General features: G+C 42.2%; 1 long non-coding RNA gene across 1 annotated transcript; it reads left to right on the forward strand.

Annotated features, from left to right (window-relative positions):
- The first annotated feature begins 482 nt into the window (after positions 1 to 482).
- LOC311205124 lies at positions 483 to 19,878 on the forward strand. The gene is made up of 3 exons (XR_014618137.1): positions 483 to 542; positions 9,327 to 9,390; positions 19,852 to 19,878. It is a non-coding gene; the product is annotated as an uncharacterized lncRNA (long non-coding RNA).
- Positions 19,879 to 19,953: the final 75 nt, after the last annotated feature.

Genomic DNA, 19,953 nt, shown 5'->3' on the forward strand with positions numbered 1-19,953 from the left:
CAGCACCCAGGCCTCCGGCGTGCCTCCCCGCAGCGCCTTTGGAAACACGTCTCCTTAGGGAACCACGAACTACGAATGCCATGAACGCCAGGCCCGCGACCGCCGCCCCTCACGGCCACACCGCCACTGCGGTCCCTTTAAGGGCGCGGCCCCGCCCTGCCTCCCCGGGGGACGCCCCTTCCCGCCCCCTCAAGCGATGACATCATCCTTGCCTTTCGATTGGCCCCCCGCTCTGTCAGGAACGAGGTGCCCGCCCTGTCCCCGCCCCTTCGCCCTGCCTCGGCCCCGTTAGCTTCCCCAGGTGCTCGCGGTCTATTGGTGCGTCTCGGTGGCACTCACTCGCACCTCTCTGCTCTGATTGGTGGGGCCCGGCGCGTGTCGCGAGGCAGGGAGGTGCGAGGTGGGCGCTTCCGCGGTTGCGAGGCGCCGGTCGGCGGTGGTGAGGCCGGGTTGCGGGTTCGGGGCGAGCGCGTTCTCGGCGGGCGGCGGTGGCGGCTCCGCCAGGGACGGGCGGGGTCGGAGCGAGATGGAGCCGTGACCAGGTGAGTACGGGGCTCCAGCTCGGCCGGGAGCTGCGAGGCGACCTCAGCCGCCAGGGGCAAAGAAAGGAGGGGGGTGGGCGCGGGCCTGCCCGCCGGGACCCGCCCCGGCGCGGGTCTCGCGCCGCCGCCCGGACCTCTCCTCAGCGTTGTTGAGGGGGCCGGGCAGCGCGTGCCCCCTGACGGCGACCTCCCGTACTTCCCCCCGCCCCGTCCACCGTCCCCTTCGCCGACCGTCGCGGGGACCAGGCAGCTGCCCAGCGCGGCTGGACAGCTCCGGTCCGCGGGGCCCCGTCCCGTGCCGAGGGGCCTCCCCTCGCCGGGCCATGGCCGCTCCCTCCAGCCGCGAGTCGGCTTCGGCCCCTGCGCCCGTTTCTCCCCGGCCCCTGGCTCGCTTTTGCCCCGCTCCGGCATCTCCCCGCCTTCTCCCCCCGCGAGGGGCTTGTCTCCAGGGCCTCGCCTTCAGTGGGCCGGCGGTGCTTTTCTTTCCGCGCTCTCTCGGCTCCGCAGGCCCGGTGGGGGTGACAGCAGCTCGCAAGGGTTTGGGCAGCAGTAATCCCCTGCCGTGCCCGCAGCTCCAGGCACACACCATGTTGCGTTCAGCGGGGTTAATTTTCCCCCTTGAGAGGATACCTGCCCATGCTATGACTGGATGCGTATTTAAAGTAACATCCATTCGTTCTAGATGTCTGTCCGGTGGGGGGGACTAGATCTCCCTCTCTGTGCCTGTAAAGACTTGCATCAGGGAGGACTGTAATTTCGCATATCCCCTGATCAAGGGTGAAATCTCTGACCGTTTGCCATGTGTGTAAGTGGACATAGCCTCCTGGGAGCTTTGTGATCTGAAGCCGTGTACTCTCACACTGCATCATGCAAACCGTGCGCTAACACCGCTGTGTGTGGTTCTGTTTTGTGAGATGAACCTTGACTGGCCTGATGGGGGGTTTCAGGTTGGCTGCTGCTTATAGCGCTTCCTTTCCTATCTCATGTTTGTCCGGATGATATCAGGGCCTCTGCCTTGAAACTGCATCTTAATCTGCCCTCAATAGAATATACACTTTGAAAGCATTAAAAATATTTCTGCTTAAGCCTATAGCTTTTTTTCTGAATCATGAATACCAAAATGTGGTTTTTATTTCTTGGTAGCTATTAGGGGCCAGACGTGTCTATCCCAGCATTTCCAGCATGGGCAGTGAGACAGTTCGCATATGTAGTTCTGTCATTTCAAATTTGCATTTGGCATCAGGGGTAGTTAGCCATGGCACAGCTGACTTATTGAAAGTGTGCTTTCTAATTGTGTGTTGGTTTTACTTTCGAATAAATATACAAACACACTATCAGCACTGATTTCAAACCAACCCCCTCAGTAGGAATTTTTTAAAGACAGTAGTGCTGGAAGTGTAATGCCTTTAGGTCTTCATATGTATTTCCATAAATACTTCACTCATTTCTGAATATGAAATGAAAGGGACACCCATTTGTTCACGTTTGCCCTGGTGATTAAATGTGTGATCTAATAGTTGTGATTAAATCGAATCTAATAATAGATTTTAAAATAAGTGAAGCTGACTGTGAACTCATTTTCTGTTCTTTAGATTTTTGCTTTATGCGCAAAGGAGAAAGAAACTCAGGCCTGAAAGCAAATGCCTTAAGCTTTTCATAAGTAGGCGAATTTGCCATTCTTAATTACCAGATATTAACTTACTGAGCCCTTTTCATCCCTTCCCAACAATTTAGATACTAAATGTGATTTCAGGAAAAGAGTGAAATATCTTCTTGTACTGTTCTGTACAAAATGCAAGTAGTGATGTGTTTGCTGGTTCCAATGGTTGTGGAAGTGTCTATAATTTCTACCTAATTAAGGCCATCCACTCTAAAATTATGTGGGGGAAGACCCTCAAATCCTCAGGCAACTAGCAGGGAATTAAATAAAATTCAAAGAGTGGGAGTACAGAAGGACATTTTGATGTCTTGACTAAGAGAGAATATGGTTTCTTTGCTGAAAGCATGCTTTAAATTTTCCTTCCCTTGAATATGAAATAGTAGAAAACTCTTCAGTTTGGGAAGAAGTGGTTGCTTATGACTGCTTTTTATAACTCTGGCTTCTGCTGGCATGGTAAGGCAGCAGCAGTGTTTTCCACAGACCCTTTCATCCTTGAACCTCCAGGTGAAATGTACACTCAGGCAATCAAAATACCCCTTAATTTAATAATAATAATAAAAAGCCCTACTGGATTTCCTTCACTGTTGAACCATGATTACATTACTGTGTAGTATTTGGCAGGGGAAAAGGGCAGCTGTACTAGATATTGAGGAGGATGAGAGTGAAAAGGGCTTGAATGTTAGTGTGGAAAGCACATAAATTCTTTGAATGTGTCAAATTTATATCACAAGATTAATTGTTGCATTGTTTTGAAATGTGTGAGTTGTCTCCATATATACTTGTTACCTCAAAAAGAACGATTTATAGTAATTCCAAGTCTGTATACTCAGCTGTCCTCTCGGAGTTGTAGATGAATAATCGGACTGTCTCAATGTCTGTTTACGTACTGATAACTTAGTATTATGATTAAGATCCCTTTTGAAGAGTACAGTTGATTTCCTCTGTGTAAAAAGAGGCAACAATTAGTAAATCTTGTTATACAATGCTCTTCCTTTAAACTTTTCTTTTTTTTTTTATCAACTCTGTCCTGAGGGTCAATGTCTTTTCCTGAGAAATTGTTGAAGAGGAAGCAGAAAAAGCAACTGTTCAGCAGTCTGAAACTGTCAAACACCTACTCTGGGAAAGCCAAATCTAATTATTTCCTGCTGGACGCATTGCTGAACTGAGACTGAGGATGTGGTTACACAGACATTTCTTTTAGTGGTGGGGCTGTCTCAGACAGCTCATATTCCCATCTGCCTTTTTTCTTCTACTTCCCTCCCCACCGTGTGCTGCCACCTCAGTCGTGATGGTACATACGTCTGTGGGGCTGCATGCTGAGCCACATTAGAGACACGATTTTTAGCCTGTGCATGTTCTATTCCTCTCCCCTCCTCAGCCCCAAAATAAAAGGTGGGGGAGGGCCGAAGGAATGCATAGCTGGAGTGGAGGAGAGGAAGCACAGAAGCTGATTATTAACAGTTACAGCTAAAGGGAACATTTTTGGAACCATAGCTTAAAACTGTTCTGTGATTCTTCTTTTATGCATGTGTGTCAAATAGATGAAATGGATGAGCTTGCCTGAGTTCAGAAACTCTCATTCCTTTGTCAGATACTCTGTCCAGTCCTTCAGGGACATAATGTGTGTGGTTAATGTGTATATTTTACCTTCTCTTCTTTGAGTGCTTTATGGAGTGCAAACACTGCTAAGTGGCTTCTTCAAGGGAAATGAATGGCATTGGGGTGAGGACAGTTTACATTACCAGGCTGAGGTATGCCATAGTGGTCAGTCAGTGCCTCGGGATTTTTAAATGGAGGTTGTCCTTGTGGAGGGCAAATGGTGCGTGTAGCTAATACAGAAATCTGCCATCAGAGTTGTGTTTTCAGACCTTAAGAAACAATGTCAGTAAAGGTAGCTCACTTTCTTTGGTCCTTTTTTATTTCTGGTATGAGACGCTTATTTTCCACACAGATAAATCTAAGAGTTTGTCACTGGGCAAAGCACTGCAATTGTTGAAATTAGATTGGTTTATATTTCAGAAATTGAAGTAATGAATTTACTTTGCGCAGCATTCCTTTCCCCTTCCCTCCCCCATTTTCATGTGTATGTGCAGCATCATTATTCTTGTGTGAAGAAATATTTTGGATTTAGGCACACAGCCATATTGATAACATCTCTGTAAGAAGGTGAAATTTAACACACAGTCACAAGTCTTTTTAAATCTTGAAAGCTAAGGGCTGAGCTTTTAATTGGGGATTTTCTTTTGCACCTTAACCTCATACCACCCATCTGCTTTTGCTCTCCTACCACAAACTAGCATGCCAACCACTTGTACTTATCCTTCTTAATTAACTTGTGCTCCCTATTTCAGCTTGTTTTGGCCCTGCTGATCCAGAAAAGCAGCGCTTTTGCACAGCCCAGCAAAGCAGCGTGTTAGCTGCTGCTGCGTGTGCCAGCACGTTATTTGTTAACAGCTGATCACTGGGGGCATCTTCTGGGGAAGTTCCTAATTCACCGAAAGAAAAATTTCCCCCTGGACATGGTCAGGAGCTGCTGCTGCTGTCACCTCTCCTTGCTGTGGGTTCAACAACGCAGGAGCCTCTGACGTGAAGCAATGCAGAGCATTCTCTGGCTGTGCTGTCTTCTAGCGAGGCAAATACATGTGCTGACTGCACATCATCTTCAGAGTACCTTCATGTTAGGGGAACAGGAGACTGAAATGATGTGTCTAGTTTTGTAAAATTAATTTTGTTCTGGGACAGCATTCCGGATCATTTCAACCTCAGATTAATGCTTCCTGTAATATATGGCAATTAGGACTAGTTCTAGCCACACTAGGGAGGGGATGTGTACATACTGTGGTTGCTTGAGGTCTGCCCTTGCTGTGGCGTGGTAGAGACTCTGAGGATATGTCTTCACTGCATGATTGATCCATATGGTTGACACCGTAGTTAGGCTTACTCAAATGAGATCATTCTTTACACAAAGCCATACCCATGTTATGATGAACCATTCTTTTTCCAGCTGTTTATATGTGTGAAGGTACATTTCTGAGCAAAGATGGAATGGGAGTTACTTTCTGTGAGGTAGAAACTTTTGGAAAAGCTTGAAAGACTCGAATGATTAAAAATTTTTTTTTTGAGTCTTTACTGGGGTTTTTTTGTTTTTTAGGGTTTTTGTTTTGTTTTGTTTTGTTTTATAGCACTGTAAGGATGTGATTACAGTCAGCAGGTCAGCACTGTAACTTAACTTCTACTCCACTGTGTAAGATGTACCCAAACCTGTGTGAGATGTTTCTCTGAGTGATTGGTAGGGCCAAGTTAATGTCAGGCCTAATAGAACTGTGTGTCTAAATTTTCTCTCAGGCATCCTGTCAGGCATGCTTTAAAGCAGCAGTTCGCCTGGAGTCTGAATCTTTTCAGAGCCTCCATCTGAGAGGTAGTGTGGCTCTTAGAAAGATGGGATATGAATTTGGCTTTGCCATGCTCAGCTCAGACTTGCGTATCATGTCAGTGAGTTTCTGTGTTGTTCAGACATGCTGGAACTCCAAGTCACCAGTGAAGGCAATAAGCCATTGTAATCACTGGAATAGCGGCCATTTGGCTTGAACATGTAAACACTGACATATAAACATTTCCATTGGATGGAGAAGTTTATCAGCAAGAAGAGATTTCTGCATTTCTTAGGGATGACACTATTTTTTCTTCAGAAAATCTAGGACAGTAGTTTTGCCTACGTTGACTGTATAGTGAGAGGCAAAAGGAGAGTTGCAGGATTGTTTTGATTATGCTATAAGAAAAGAATAACAAAAGCAGTTTAACTATGGAATTCTGCCAGAAAATGTTTCAGTTATCAGATTAATCTTTACTCATTTGCTGCAGTATGGAAAAAAGCAATAAAGAGCTTGTCTTCCATTACAGTTTTAAGGCTGTTCTGCTAAATTGTTGTCTGACTTGTTATTTTGAAGGTGGGGTTTGTCTGTGTTTTCTGTTGTTCTGTCTTCAAGCTGGATTGAAATTCCGTGGGGTGACTGCATAAGGATAATGATAGAAATACATTATACTTGCAGCATCCCTTAGCTTGGTGGCACACACATTAGAAAAAACGTTGATGACTTTTCATGTCTGTTGCAAGCCAGTTTATTTCCTACTTGGGATTCAGATGACTAAGCAGTAAATCACAGGATGCAATACTTCAACCACCTGCTAAGATTGAGCAGGAACTTCCTTGACAAATAGGACTGAAAGCTCTGAAGTTGGCCTTTTATTGGCATCAGAGCATCTGGAATAAAATTTTAATTTTTAGTAGAGAAAGAAAGATAAATATATACTGTCCTGGAGGATGAGTTATGTGTAAGAGAACAAGGATCTCTAGACACCTGAGAAGGCTAATGGAAGTGCTGGAAACTCAGAAGAGGTAAATAAACTGAGGCAAGAAAGTTATTGAAATAATTTGTCCTCTTTTCTGAGTATGTGTTTGCATGCACACGTGCACGCATGGGCTTTGCTGAAGGATAGTGCTAAGTTTTTGCAAAGATGCCAAAAGTCACTGATTGCATGTTTGTGTTTACATATATAAATATATACAATCTTCATGCATACATTAAAAAAAAAAAAGATTTCAAGGTTTTCCATATTGTGCCAGGTGGCATGTCATTCATCCTGGTGTCTTGGGTTGGCCAGCTGCTGGTAATGAGCGCCTCAGACGTATGAAACTGGGGGTGTACAGAGAAGTTCTTCCCCCTTCTGCCTCTGATTAGGATAGCCTGGTATGCTCTTCAGACTTGGAATATTCATCAGTTTGAAGTTTTCCAGAACAAAAATGCTGAAGAAAATATGAAGATTTTTCTTGTCTGATTATGGGGCCCCACTACTGTAAAAGACTAGCAGATGCCCTGTACCAGGTAGCAGGACAGGCAGACGAAGAAATGGCTCTGTGTTGGAGCTGTCTTGACTCTAATGAGATTCAGGAGAACATGGATTTTAAGTGCTGGAAATTTAATGCAGCAGCATGATGATTTTCCAGGTTTATCAGTGCTGTTGCAATCTTGAATTCAAACAGAAACAAGATTACTGGAATTTAGGGATTGGCCAGCAGAAATCATAAAATGAAATGCATCTCCATGCATTCATGTGGGAAAAGCAGTTTTGGGGTATCTGTATCTCAAACCCCAAACCAAACCCTAAATTTAAAAAAATCCTGCTCAAAACCAAACAATGCCAAAAGTTTGTACTGGAGTAAAGATTTAATATATGGATAAATTTCAGTCACTCGTAATTTCTAATTTTAAAAAACACCATCGCAAGCAAACATTCCATACCTAAGTTTTGATGTCATGTGCTTAATGCTGTCAGAAGAAAGCTCCAGCAAAATTGTTTTATCAGATTATATAATAAGGTACTTTGTTCATCAAGTTGGAATATTGAACTCATAATAGTGGTTAATTGTTTACTAGCTTTGTGGAAGACCTTCCTTGACTTCTTGAGGCCTTTTTGCCTTGCCTTTTAGGAAATCCAGGATCTGCAATTCTGTGAAAAGCATGCTGTGGCTGTGAGTATATACTTGGTTTTGTAGCTTTGCATCATTATCCTATTTTAATTGCGGTTGTATCAGTTTGGCTGCTTTATGAAAGAAAATATAATTTCTTGTTATAGGTTCTCACATAGAATTAATTGTTTACATGGTTGTAAGTCTAAATATTGACTTGATGACAAATAGTGTAAGCGGTGGCAGAATGACTACATGATTCTGTGGTAGAGCCATGATTAATGTGTGCTGACACATTTCATTCAAAGAAAACTTGAAGCATTCTCTGAAAGGGATTGTAAGGGAAACTTCTCAAATAATGATGTCCTTACTTTTTAAAATGTGTATTATTATTGTAAATCCCTTATCTGCAAATTGTTAATTGAAGGAGAGTTGACTGAGCAGACATGCAGTTTATCACCTGTAGCTGCTTCTGAACAGCTTTCTTCTTTTAGTTGTTGGGCATCAGGGAACTCTCAAATTCTGCGATACCCTCGTTATCCAAGTGTCTAGCTGTGGTCATTCTTTCTTCAGAAGAGATTAGTCAGTCTTATTCCTTCTGATGTTAAAGGCGTAGACAACTCATTCTATGCTTTTCCCTTTTTTTCCCCCTCCACTTCAGCTGTGTTCACAATTGTGTCCTAAGTCCGTCCCGTATCTGATTTGCAGTTTGTATTTGAGAAGGTGCCCGAGTTTCTTTCGTTTTCTCATATTGACAGAGTATCATGGCATCTCAGCTGCAGTTCGGTGCTTCTGGTGTCTAGAAAGTCCTACCATCTGAAAGGCTGAGAGGAGGAAATGGAATAGAAACTTTGTGTAAAAGCCTTTATATGATGATTTGTTATGGGGTTGGGTGGGATTTTTTTGGTTTGTTTGTTTTTAAGGTGGCTAAGGAAGTACAAGTGAAAGTTGGGCAAGAGTAAATCAACTTCTGACTCCTTCCATTGCCTTTTGAGACAGTAGTGTTCCAGAGCCGATGAAGTAATTATTTTCCAGTCAGTACTGCCATGCATGCTTGCTAAAGCCGCGTTGCTAGGGAAAAGTGGTGTGTTTCTTCAGTACCTTTATGAGTTTTTAAGGTGTGCAAGATGGTTGCCTCTTCCCCCCACCCCTGTGCTAAAATGGGGTTCCCATTGCAGCCTTGACAAATCTCTGAAATGTACTCCTTTACCTTGCCTTGTTTTTGTTTGGATCTATAACATGGTATAATAAACTAGTCATAACAGTCTCCAACTTCTGGTTTCCAATGGTTAAGAATTATGTCGGTACAAGAACGAGGATTGAGTGTATCATTTGGTGAATATTCTAGTTTACTAATCTCAAACAATGCATTCTTCAGAGCTGGCAAACCACTAGGCCTTAAGTAAAAGTTCTTCTCTACAAGTAGCATGGATATGTGTATACACGTGTGCAGTCTTGTGGTGTTTCAGTCCACCTTCTGTTGTCTGTGCCAAATGAATTAAAAATTATATGAAAAAAAGAATCCTAGATAAAGGACTTTGCTCTTTACTCTTAAAAAAGAAAATAGGCTGGGTTTCTGTGGTGTGGGTTTGGGGTTTTTTTGTTTTGTTTTTTCTTTTTAGGTCTGTAAGTATACATGTCCTATTTTCCCTTCCAGTGACTAAGGAGAGAGGTGCTGGCATGGAAGTGAGCTGGGTTTGTCCGTGGGAACTGTGAGTAAGGTATGTATTGTGTTCTCCTCACTGTCTTTAGTCTATACCTTTTCTTCTTATGTGCTAAATTGAAAATTGCTTGTGGTCACTAAACATGAGGGGCAGTAATGTGTTAGAGATGGAATATTTTGAAATTGTATTAGCATCAGGTGTGACAGCTGTCTAGCACAGACTTCATGGTCTGTGTATAAATGGCACAGCTGTGCCCTTATCACTGCTACCTAACAGTTAGTCAGACTTGTCACAAGTTAGCTGGTACTGCCTTGCAAACATTTCAGTGTTGCCAGTATTTGACTTCCTAGACTGGTTGATTCCCCTATATAAATGCAGACAATTGTATCTATGCAGTAAAATTGTAATGTCTGCAAAACTGTAACTGAGCATACCATGATACAGTAGCACTGAAAAGAGAGGGTGATGCATTCAGACATTTTTTTTTGGTGCCAGGCTGAGCCTTCCAGTAAAGCATAGAAAATGTTTTAACCTGTTCTAGCACCAGAGCAAAAGTCTCGGTTTAGATATCATTGCTTCAGAGAAAGAAGTAAGGAAGTTCTGTTTCAGTGTGCTTTGAATTGGCTCAGAACAGCAACAGTTCCAATTCCCCCACCCCTCCACCATGTTCTTTACCCACATTCATTAGATTTACATGCTAGGGAGCACCTCTTGAGTGCTTACTACTTCTTTTCAATAAATTGATTAGCTTAGTACAATAATATTGATATATGCTTCCCTATTAGTCACTGAAGAAAATTACTCCTATTTTTCAATAGTGGGGTAGTTCAAGGATGGAAAGTCAGCTCTTGTAGTGGTAAAGTGGAACAGAAGATCTGGTAGTTCAGGCTCAGTTGATGAACTTTCCACTTAAATGAGTATCATGCTGGGTAGCTGTGTTAGGAGCTGTTAATAAATTCCAATAAATTTTGATTCCACACCCAGTGTCCATTGACGGGGAGGAAAGGCAAAGTCACTTCAGATTGGTTTAATTTCTGTAGACAGTTTCAAACTGTCATGACTAAAGTATGTGACTGGGGTCAGAAAACTGTTTCAGGCTTTGGTTTCACACTCTACCTAACATGAGATAACTGAAAGCAGTGACTTTTCATTTGGCCCTGTTCCTCTGTTGTGTGGGTTGGTGGTGAGTTGGTTTGTTTGTTTGTTTGTGGGGGTTTTTTGTTTGGGATTTTTTTCTGTTTTGTTTTGTTTGCTTAGGTTTTATTTTTTTTTTGAGATTTAGTGAACCTGTGGCTGTGCAGGGTTCAGATTGCTAGCACAATAGGAAAACAAGCATGTTTCCAGTAGAACAGAAAGCTGACATGACTTGCTTTGTGGCTGCACAGACACTAGATTTGAAGCAGGGAGGTAAGAATTTCAGACTGAGGTGAGGCAATGCAACAGGGACTTTCACTCTTAGACACAGCCTGTGATCAGACAGAATTAGATAAAACATAAAACTACTTCCTCAGCTACACAAAAGTAAGTTGTCAAAAACCTTCTTGATCTTAAGTTTTGTGGTTGTGCCTGCTGTTTTGTGCTGACGTGAATGCTTGTGCCAGGAACTGAACTGACTGAAATCTTAATATTTTACCTTTGGTTTATTTCCTTTTTTCCACTTCTATTTTCTTTTTTTTTCCCAGTCTAGATTGTTTTCCTGGGGTATCTTTCCTTCCTGTTCTTGTCCCAAAGTTCGTGTCATCTGCGTTTGAAAGCCTATTGTTTCTTGTGAGGTCGTATTTGTACTCTTCATTTGCCCAATAACTTTCTTGCCCCAGTCTTCTCTAACTTCATATTCTACAGGAGTTCCTTTGTACTTTCTCAGTCCTTCAGTTTTCCTGCCATGAATTTTCCAAGTCAAAGCTCACATCTGGCTGCAGATCGTCAGCATTCCCTTTTCTAGTTTGCTGCAGCCTCCCTCCTTCCATCCGTTGTTGGCACCCGTTGCCACATGCCTTTGCTGCTGTCTGAATCCAGTGCTGCATTTGTTTCCTCCTGAGGGGCAGGGAGGAATGCTTTGCCTCAGACATGAAGGAAATTTTAAAAAATGCATCAGCCAGCAATTGCATGGAAGCCAGTCAGAAGGTGGTGGGAAACAGGCAGTCCTGTTCTAAACACCCTGGAGTTCACCATGCATTTCTTTGGCACCAGTGCTGCCTTAAACAGCTTGCTCCTTTTCACGGCTCCCTCTGTTTTGCTGGCATAGCTGTTTTTGTGGCCATGGTGAGCCACTCTGGGGAACAGATCCTCCTGGAAAGAAGTGGTTTTTTCTAGATTATTTTTCATCTGGCCCAGTACACGTTGTCTCTGTAAGATTTATGCTGCTTTCACCATGAGGAAGGTATGAGAGTGGGAATGTGTAGCAGACTGCTTAAGTTGGCACCGCTGCTAGATGTTTAAGTGTGCTCTTTGACATTACTGTTAAGTTGATCTTTCAGTGAGCTGCTGTTGCAAAGGCTGGTGAAACTTCTCTGCAGCTGTGCGTTCCTGCTTCTTCCTTTGCATCAGAGCTAGTGATTGTGCAGCCACAGGGCACGTCCAGCTAGCTGACTGATCCTGTAGAAAATGGTTTCTAATCTTTCGCGGAGTTAATCGTCTGCTGATTCAGCTGACCTGAGTCACCCCGTGGGTGCACACTCATTAGATCAGACAAAAGGGAAGCAGCAGGAACCAATAGGTCAGTAGCAGAGGGTTGGATTCCTCTTTTAATTATGATGTTGAGCTGTATCATGACCAAGGCCTAAAGTATACAAGTGTGCTCATTGATGCAGGACCTGAACATTGCATCTTTTTCGCTCTCTTCTTTGAACTTCAGTAGAAATTGTCATTTCTTCAGGAGTTATCTTTAGTCTGACCAACTATGTGATTAATTCAGCACACTGAGAGAGGTATGATAGAGCTATGTGTCTGTAAACTGCTTTAGCAGTTTAAGGCTCAGCATCCTCTGAAATTAGAAGTATGTCTTCCTTGTTCATGCTTTGAGCTTAAATAAGAATTTCAGAAGTTGCTGGGGAGTTAATTCTTTCTGAGCAAATTTTGTTTATTATAAATATCATTGTGATTTGCAAGCTAGCTTTGGTATTATCAGCTCTTCTGTCTACCCAGAGTTTCATCAGCTTGAAAGCCACAAAATTCCTCCAAATACAGATGAAACAATGAAAAGTATTTCTTAAAAAACATCTGGAATGCCAAACTAAATTTCTTAGCCTGCTATTTGTGGTTTTAAGAAATGGGTGTTTGATGATGATTTTTCAAAACCTCTTGAAGACTTTCTATCACTGCTGGACTGAGTGAAACAAATGCTGGTGCCCTTGGAAGAAAATACCTAGTGCTTGAGAAATATGATTCTTGATGAGTGGTTGTTAAAATCATGTGTGAGGCTATGTTTATGTACAGCAGAAATTATGCAGTTGATATCTTTGCACTACTAGTGTTCTTTGCATCTTTTCCTCCTCAAGTCCTAACTTCTCTATACAGCTGTTCATGCCTTTTGTCTGATAACATTTCTTGCCATTTTCTTGCTGGCCTGAGCATGTCTTTTTCACTTTGTACTGATAGATTTGCTAGAGGCAGTTAGTGGAGAGGCTTCTGGTGATGCTGCTGGCACAGTATACATATGGATTCCGATTCTCTCATCCATGTTTTACCAGCATCTTTGTTCGCATGTGTCTTTAAATTTTTAATAGGGGCATTGTAGGGTAGTGGCTTGTGATCATGATAAAAAGAACAGTTTACACCTTCAAATCACTGGTTCTAACCCAGGGCAAATGTACTTTTGACTGGTTTTGCCTTGCCCTTCCCTGCTCCCAATTACTGTGAAAGTGAAGGAAGTTGATGACTGGTTCGTTTTCCAGAAGACAAATGCATGTGGAGTATGTGTATTAAAATTCCATAGTCTAAGCCTTTAGTGGTCTGCATAGCTTGGTTTCTTAACTTATGGTGGTTCCTCAGTAGCCAACTGTTAAATTTTCAGGGTACAGTCTTTGTGATGCTTACCTTATTGCTTACTGTACTGTATGTACTTTATGGACAGTATCATCAGTTTAACTCTTAATTAACTGGAGACACAATTCTGCCAGTGGTTGTGTGCCTGAGTTAAGCTGACTGACAGAAAAATAAATATTTTTTAATACAACCTTGGAGGTCTTTCTGTTGGTGACTCTTCTTTGATATCTAAAGCTAAAAGAGGTATGTCTCACTCTTGATCGCTGTAGCTTTTCATGCTAATGTGATGCTTTGGCATCCATCTGCTGCAAACTTTATTTCTGGATTATTCTTTTGATTTGTGATGACTTGGGGTGTATAGTTGCCTGTGAGTGTGTCATGACATTGTCTTCTCACTCATTTCAAGGATTTATCCATTTAAAAGCACTTTGCCCCAAGACTGCTTCTTCTGCTGGTTGGATGATCTCAGTTGGCATGATCATTTAGCAGAAGCCTGCTCTTAAATTTAAAATAAAAAAACCTGTCCTCTCAAAATAGCCCAGCTGCACACACATGCTGTTGCTGTTAGGTGCTGGAGGTTGCTTAGCAATTCTTAAATTGGTAGGAAATTGCTATTACCCTGGCAACTCAGCCCCAAAATGCAAACAGGGAAAGTTGTTTATAGAGGTGTCCTTGGCTGATTTGGGAATTGTGCCTTTTTTTTTGTCTTTCTTTTTTTTTTTTTCCCAGTGCCTCTCTGATTTTTACTTACTTATTTTTAAATCCCTTTTGTATGTTTTAGTTTAGTTATTGAGGTTTCATGTTAGGGAATCTGGTACTGTTCTTTGGTTCATTGAGGTGGGGACTGTTAAGATCTTGACTCTGCCAAAATCAAGGCAACTTGAATATGTGAAGACCTAGTGCATGTGTCCATGTTCAACATGAATGTTGGATAAAATAAACTATGTAACAACACTTCAAGGTGACATTGCTACCAAAAGAAACCATACTAATTTCTTTTTTGTTGCTTTGTGCCTCATCCTCCCTCGAGCCAGCCCAAGTTTTTGTGTGGCTGGGTGGCAAGCCTGATCAGGAACTAATGCAGATTAAAACTAGTAGTTCGCGTGTGTGTGTGTGGCCAGGTCAAATTTAACACAGGTCAGTTCCTTGATCTGGTTCAGCCTGTGCTGGCTCACAGGAGGTGAGGAATCAGCAGCCTGGACTGTTCTTTTGTTGGCAATGCCAATTTGGTGTCTAACCAGAGGATGTGGTCTTAGGATACAGCTAAGTTGATCTAAGGTGATCTCTTGCCAGAAGAGGTGGTCTTGGAATGCATGCCTTTGTTGCTTCCTTGTGCCAATATTGGTGCTTGTCTGGCCTTATAATGAGATGATTAATATAAGGAAACTAATCCCTTGTCCCCCTTCCCAATTTTCTTTTCGCTCAGCTCTGTGTACTAGCTTACTGTGGGTCAGGCAGGTTTCAGTGCTGTGTGTGTCTTGTCTGTTTTGTTTCTCTTTTATCTCTGGGCTTTGAGTTATCCTTCAGTGATTGTGGATGAGCAGCTTTATGAGAAGTTTCTGTAAGTAGTTGTGTCATATGGTAAATGCAAAGCAGAATACCTTTTACACCAAGGAGTAAGCCAGTCAGGATTACTCTGTGCTTATTGTGATATGGTGTTGGGATTTCAAGAGGATGCACCTAAAAAGACATAATTCTGTGAAGACAGCTTGAGAGAGTTGGGCTTATTCAGCCTGGAGAAGGCTTGGGAGAGACCTTATAGCAGCCTTCCAGTACCTGAAGGGACCTGCAAGAAAGCTGGAGAGGGAGGGAGCTGTTTACAATGCCATGTGGTGATTGGAAGAGAGGTAATGGTTTTAAACCAAAAGAGGGTAGATTGAGGTTAGAAAGGAAGAGATTCTTCCTTCTGAGACTGTTGAGGCGCTGACACAGGTTGTCTGGAGAAGTTGTGATCCTCCCCTCCCTGCCACTGTTCAAGGCCAGGTTGGATGGGGCTTTGGGCAGCCTGGGCTAGTGGAGGGTGTCCCTGCCCATGGCAGGGGTTTGGAAATAGGTGATATTTGTGGCTCCTTCCAACAGTCTGTGATTCTAAAAAGCTACTATGTGGAAATTGCAAAGCAACTTAGTCTTTGTAGTTTGCAGGTTAGACAAAGATGATCTCTTAAAAAATTCTGATTGTCTATGGTTCTTAATCTTCTCACCTTTATAAAATTGATTTTACTGTCTTTGTCTGTCTGACATTGAAGTCTCTTAGATGCCTCCAGAAGTGAATGATAAAGATCATTTATATATTTAGGAGTAGTGTGTAATGTTTCTTTTGAGTAGCTCCATTGTCTCCCTAGTGTTGTGGCCCATGTTTGTATTGTTGAAGTGGTGGTTTTGTGCTTTATAGGGACGTAATTTGGGCACTCCTGGCTTCTCAGAGCTGATTGTTGCCCATGTGTTACAGTGACACAGCTGTGTGTATAGTTGGCAACGGACTAGACTGGGGAACTGATTTTGCTAAATACCCAGAAGAAAAGGCTGTTTATCAGGTAAATTGATTCCCCAGTTGAAGAAGGGGCAGTGTAGGGACCAAAATGGGCAGCTGGACAGTGGAGGACTTGAGGGGGTCTTAAGCTGGTGTTCATGCTGTAGAACATCTGTGGGATCATAGCCATTCTTGTCCTGGAAGCAGATGGCCCAAAACTAAAGAAATGACATGATAGAAAGCTTTTGTCTGATCAGACCACAGACACACATCCTTGAGGGCAGTCACCCTATTGAGTATAAGAAATGCTTGCTCTTAGAACTGTCCATCAGCTTCTGGATGACTCACTTAAAGATCATGGTATGGCCCATTTCTTTATGGGAAATGGTCTAGTCTGTTCAGAAATGACAGGAAAACAAACATTTTGAATTTTTAATTAGGTTCTAAATTTTAATGTGTGTAACTAACTGATCATTTTACAGTGACAGTTATAGAGTGATATAACTGTCTGGGAAATCTAAAAACAGCCTTACTGCTGGTTACAGAAAAGGATTCCATGCCTTTCACAGGACTTCCAAATAATGCAGCACGGATGATTATAAATCCTCAAAGCATCTTCCAAATCCCTCTATGTCCTCATCAGAATTTTAATTGAAAACATTAAAATCAAGCTCACCCAGTTATAGCTTTTACTGTAATCTTGTGGACCGGATGCTTTTTTTTTTTTTTTTTTTTTTTAAGTGGGGATATGTTGCATGCTCAGGCTTGCCATTGCTCTAGAAAAAGTTCTTTTTCCATTAGGTAGTGGCTGGATATTTGGATGTACTCATGGTGTAAGCAGGTTCTCTGCCCTGTGCTGTCCTGGCACAAGTGTTTGTGTGGCTGCATGGCAAACTGCACTGCAAACCTGATTTAGCTGGAGTGAACCAGAAGACTGTCTCTTACACCTGGTTCGGTTTTCTCATTGGTTTATTATGTATCACATTAGATTCTTGTTGTGGCCTAAAATAGGAGGGGAATGTAGATGAAAGAGAAGGCAGGATTTCCTAATGTGTGTAATGGTTCATCCCAGTTTAGTTTCGTTTGAGCTGGAATCCTTCTTGGAGTAATAGAATTGTTTGAGATGCAGAATCAGATGGAGTTTGTTATTTTTTTGCATCTTGTGGCAGTGTTCCCCTGTGCTGTGTTGATCCAACTGTGGCTTGTATGGAGGAACCAATCCAGCTGAAAAATAACCTAAGAAAAACTGAATTTCAGCTGAATCAGCTTTCTGATACGGTGTGTAGTGTGGATATACAAGCAGCCATGATGCACAACACAAGATACAGTGGCAGGGCAAGAATGAATCTCAAGGCAAGGTTTGTGTAAGCAGTGTTACCTTTGATGTAGGACAAACGTTGAATGACATGCAAACTAGGATTAAGAAGTAGTCTTCTAGCTGTGTCATCTCCTACATGAGTTAGGAGGCCCAACTCTAGTGATAATCTAGCTCGTGGTGTTCCATGAGACAATTTACTGGAGAAACTGTGGTTTATAATCCCAGTACCAATGGACACCACTTGGTATAGTGTTACTCAGAGTTACATAGCAAACTGGTGTGTAAGCACTGGCCTCTTGCTCTGCTCTCATGTAGCTGGCTAGGCTAGACTGCTTTTAATGTAGCTTGGTACTGTGCTTTTACATAAATGAAGTAGTTTCCTTGGATTGGCTAATGTAGATTAGGGAAATAGCTTTTGCTTCGCAACACTGTTGCTGAGTAGTGTTTGAAATGTGATTTTCCTAGTTTATGCAGCTTACAAATTCCTGTTTAAAAGAAAATCCAGTATGTCAGAAGTTCCTAGGGACAGTTGTTTACCTCGTTGAAGCAGATCCTGTGTGTGTGAGAAATGTCAAAATGTTTTTCCCCTTTTGGGAAGTGGACAGAAGTCTCTTTCTTTTCTGGGGTAGATTAAGGAGGGATGGTTGAGTGTCCTGCTGTTCTGAATCTTTCATGGGTGGGTGTTGGATACGTCTGCTGCCTATCTGTGGATTCAGGCCTGGCTGCCCTTGTCCTCCCGCATGATCTGGACTAACCACCGTGTGGTACTAGGCGTAAGTGTAATGTCTCCAGTACACCTCCTGTGACAGAGCACATTGACTTTGGCTCCTCTGAGATGGTGGCAGCAGGCCTTACTGGCCAGCCTCTGAACCGAGCAATTATTATTCCTTTTAGCCCCTTTCCTCAGGCCTCCAAATTACAGGGACAGGGCCTGAGGCCAGTTATATTGGTTGTGATTTAACTCTTTCCAGCCTTTGGCAAGGATTGCTTACCAGTTTACCAGACTCTGTTACTCAGTGTTTTAAGGGTGTGTGTTTCCAGGCTTTCTGTAGCCGTTGTAAAAAGGGCACAATCCCAATTTCTTCTCTTTGCAGATTACCGTTACAATTTGCTCTCTAATGGATATGAAGGATATTTGCTTTGGACAGGAAATATATCAAGGAGGGAGTAGGCACTTTCCACACAAGCTGTAACCGAAGTAAAAGCAAATACTTCACAGGGCCATAAGCATTGGCTCAGTCTCTTGTTTTGTTGTAAGAAGCACCAGCTTCAATTGGTGGGTTTTGTTTCCTTTTCTTCCTCCAGCCTTCTTTTCCTTGCTTCTCTTCACATTGTGACGTAAGGTCCTGGGATCGAATGCATGACAACATGGATGAAATAGTGTGTATTTATTACTAGCAATTCATATTGTGGCTTTCAATATACACTGCACAAATTTTTGAAACAAATGTACTATCGCTTATGACTTTGCTCTGGGTATTGCAGAGTGAACATTCCTAATCAGCTAAAGTATGAAACTGAAATAAATGCAAGTGGGGAAAATTACTATTTGAGTTACTTTATGAGCTATTAACGTGTTGGATTGTCATACAGGTTAATGATGAGTGTTAAGTGAGAAATATTTACTAAAAACCTGTTGTTAAAAATGTTGCTCCAAGTTTACACTTCCTGACTGAATGCTGGCAGATTATCCTGATGGTTTTTACTTTGCTTCTTTGCAGCTTTCTTTACCTGCATCTTTTTGAAACTGAGGGCTAGCCTCTGGTAATACCTTTTGCTTGATGAATGACTACAGTACAGCAGAGTTATGTAGTGGTAGTCTTCTGAGTTTAGACTGGTTGAAACAGCAGCGTACCAGGAAGCAGGAGGCTTCCATCCTCATTAATCAAAACCTAATATGATTGCCTTGTATAATGTCCATTACTGTTTCAATGTTGACAGAGTAACCATGTCACTGGAGACTTCCAGCTGGTTTGTTTCTGTTTAAATTACGGAACATAAAAGAATTTTAAGTTTAACATAGTGGTGGCTTTTAAATACTTATTTAAAGAATTATGGAAATATGAAACATTTAAAAATTGCTTATTTTATTAGAGCCCTTTATATATGGCACAGTACTGTAGCTAAGGTTTTAGGTGGGAAAGCTTTTCTGTTTACTTAATGTGGAATATTTTTCTTGCATTCATTTTCTCAGATAGTAAATGGGGAGAGAGAAATATTTTTTGAAATACAAATGATTTTATTTGAAAAAATCCTCATTTGTTGCATTTTGCTGTCCTACCAGGTTTATTATGAAGGATTACTTTACCTGACTGGATTTCAACTTGACAGTTACCCTGTTAAAACACCATTGTTGGTATAGAAGGACAGTAGTTGAGTTCAGGATGGTTCTAAATAGGCTGACTTCATGGGAAGAACTCAATCTGTGGTGATTACAATGCTAGTCTTCTCAAGATTGAGTTCCTGAAGTACTAAAAAGTTAAAAATGTTCTCATACTTTTCGAGAAAATGATAATAATCTGTAATTCATCAGAAGTTTCTGCAGTGATGCTGTTGGAGTTTTATGCAAGTTTATAAACTGCTGAATTTAGCAAATTTCAATTGCTAGTTGGGTTTGAATTCATGATAACAAAAGCAGTCTGCTAAAGAATGTGTTTCTCTAGAATATGGAGATGCCATGATGGACATATGAGTTAGGACTCTGACGTGAGAGACTTAGTGTTGGGTTTGTTTGTTTGTCTCACAGGTTGCCATCACGAAAGCCAAAGTGGATTTCTCCGGTGTGGTGTGCCTGCCCCCTTCCGTCATTGCTGGAAATGGGCTGGACGGAGGAGGGGCTGGCGAAAAT

This window comes from Gallinula chloropus (assembly GCF_964237585.1).
Source record: "Gallinula chloropus genome assembly, chromosome: 1".
Lineage (NCBI taxonomy): Eukaryota > Metazoa > Chordata > Aves > Gruiformes > Rallidae > Gallinula > Gallinula chloropus.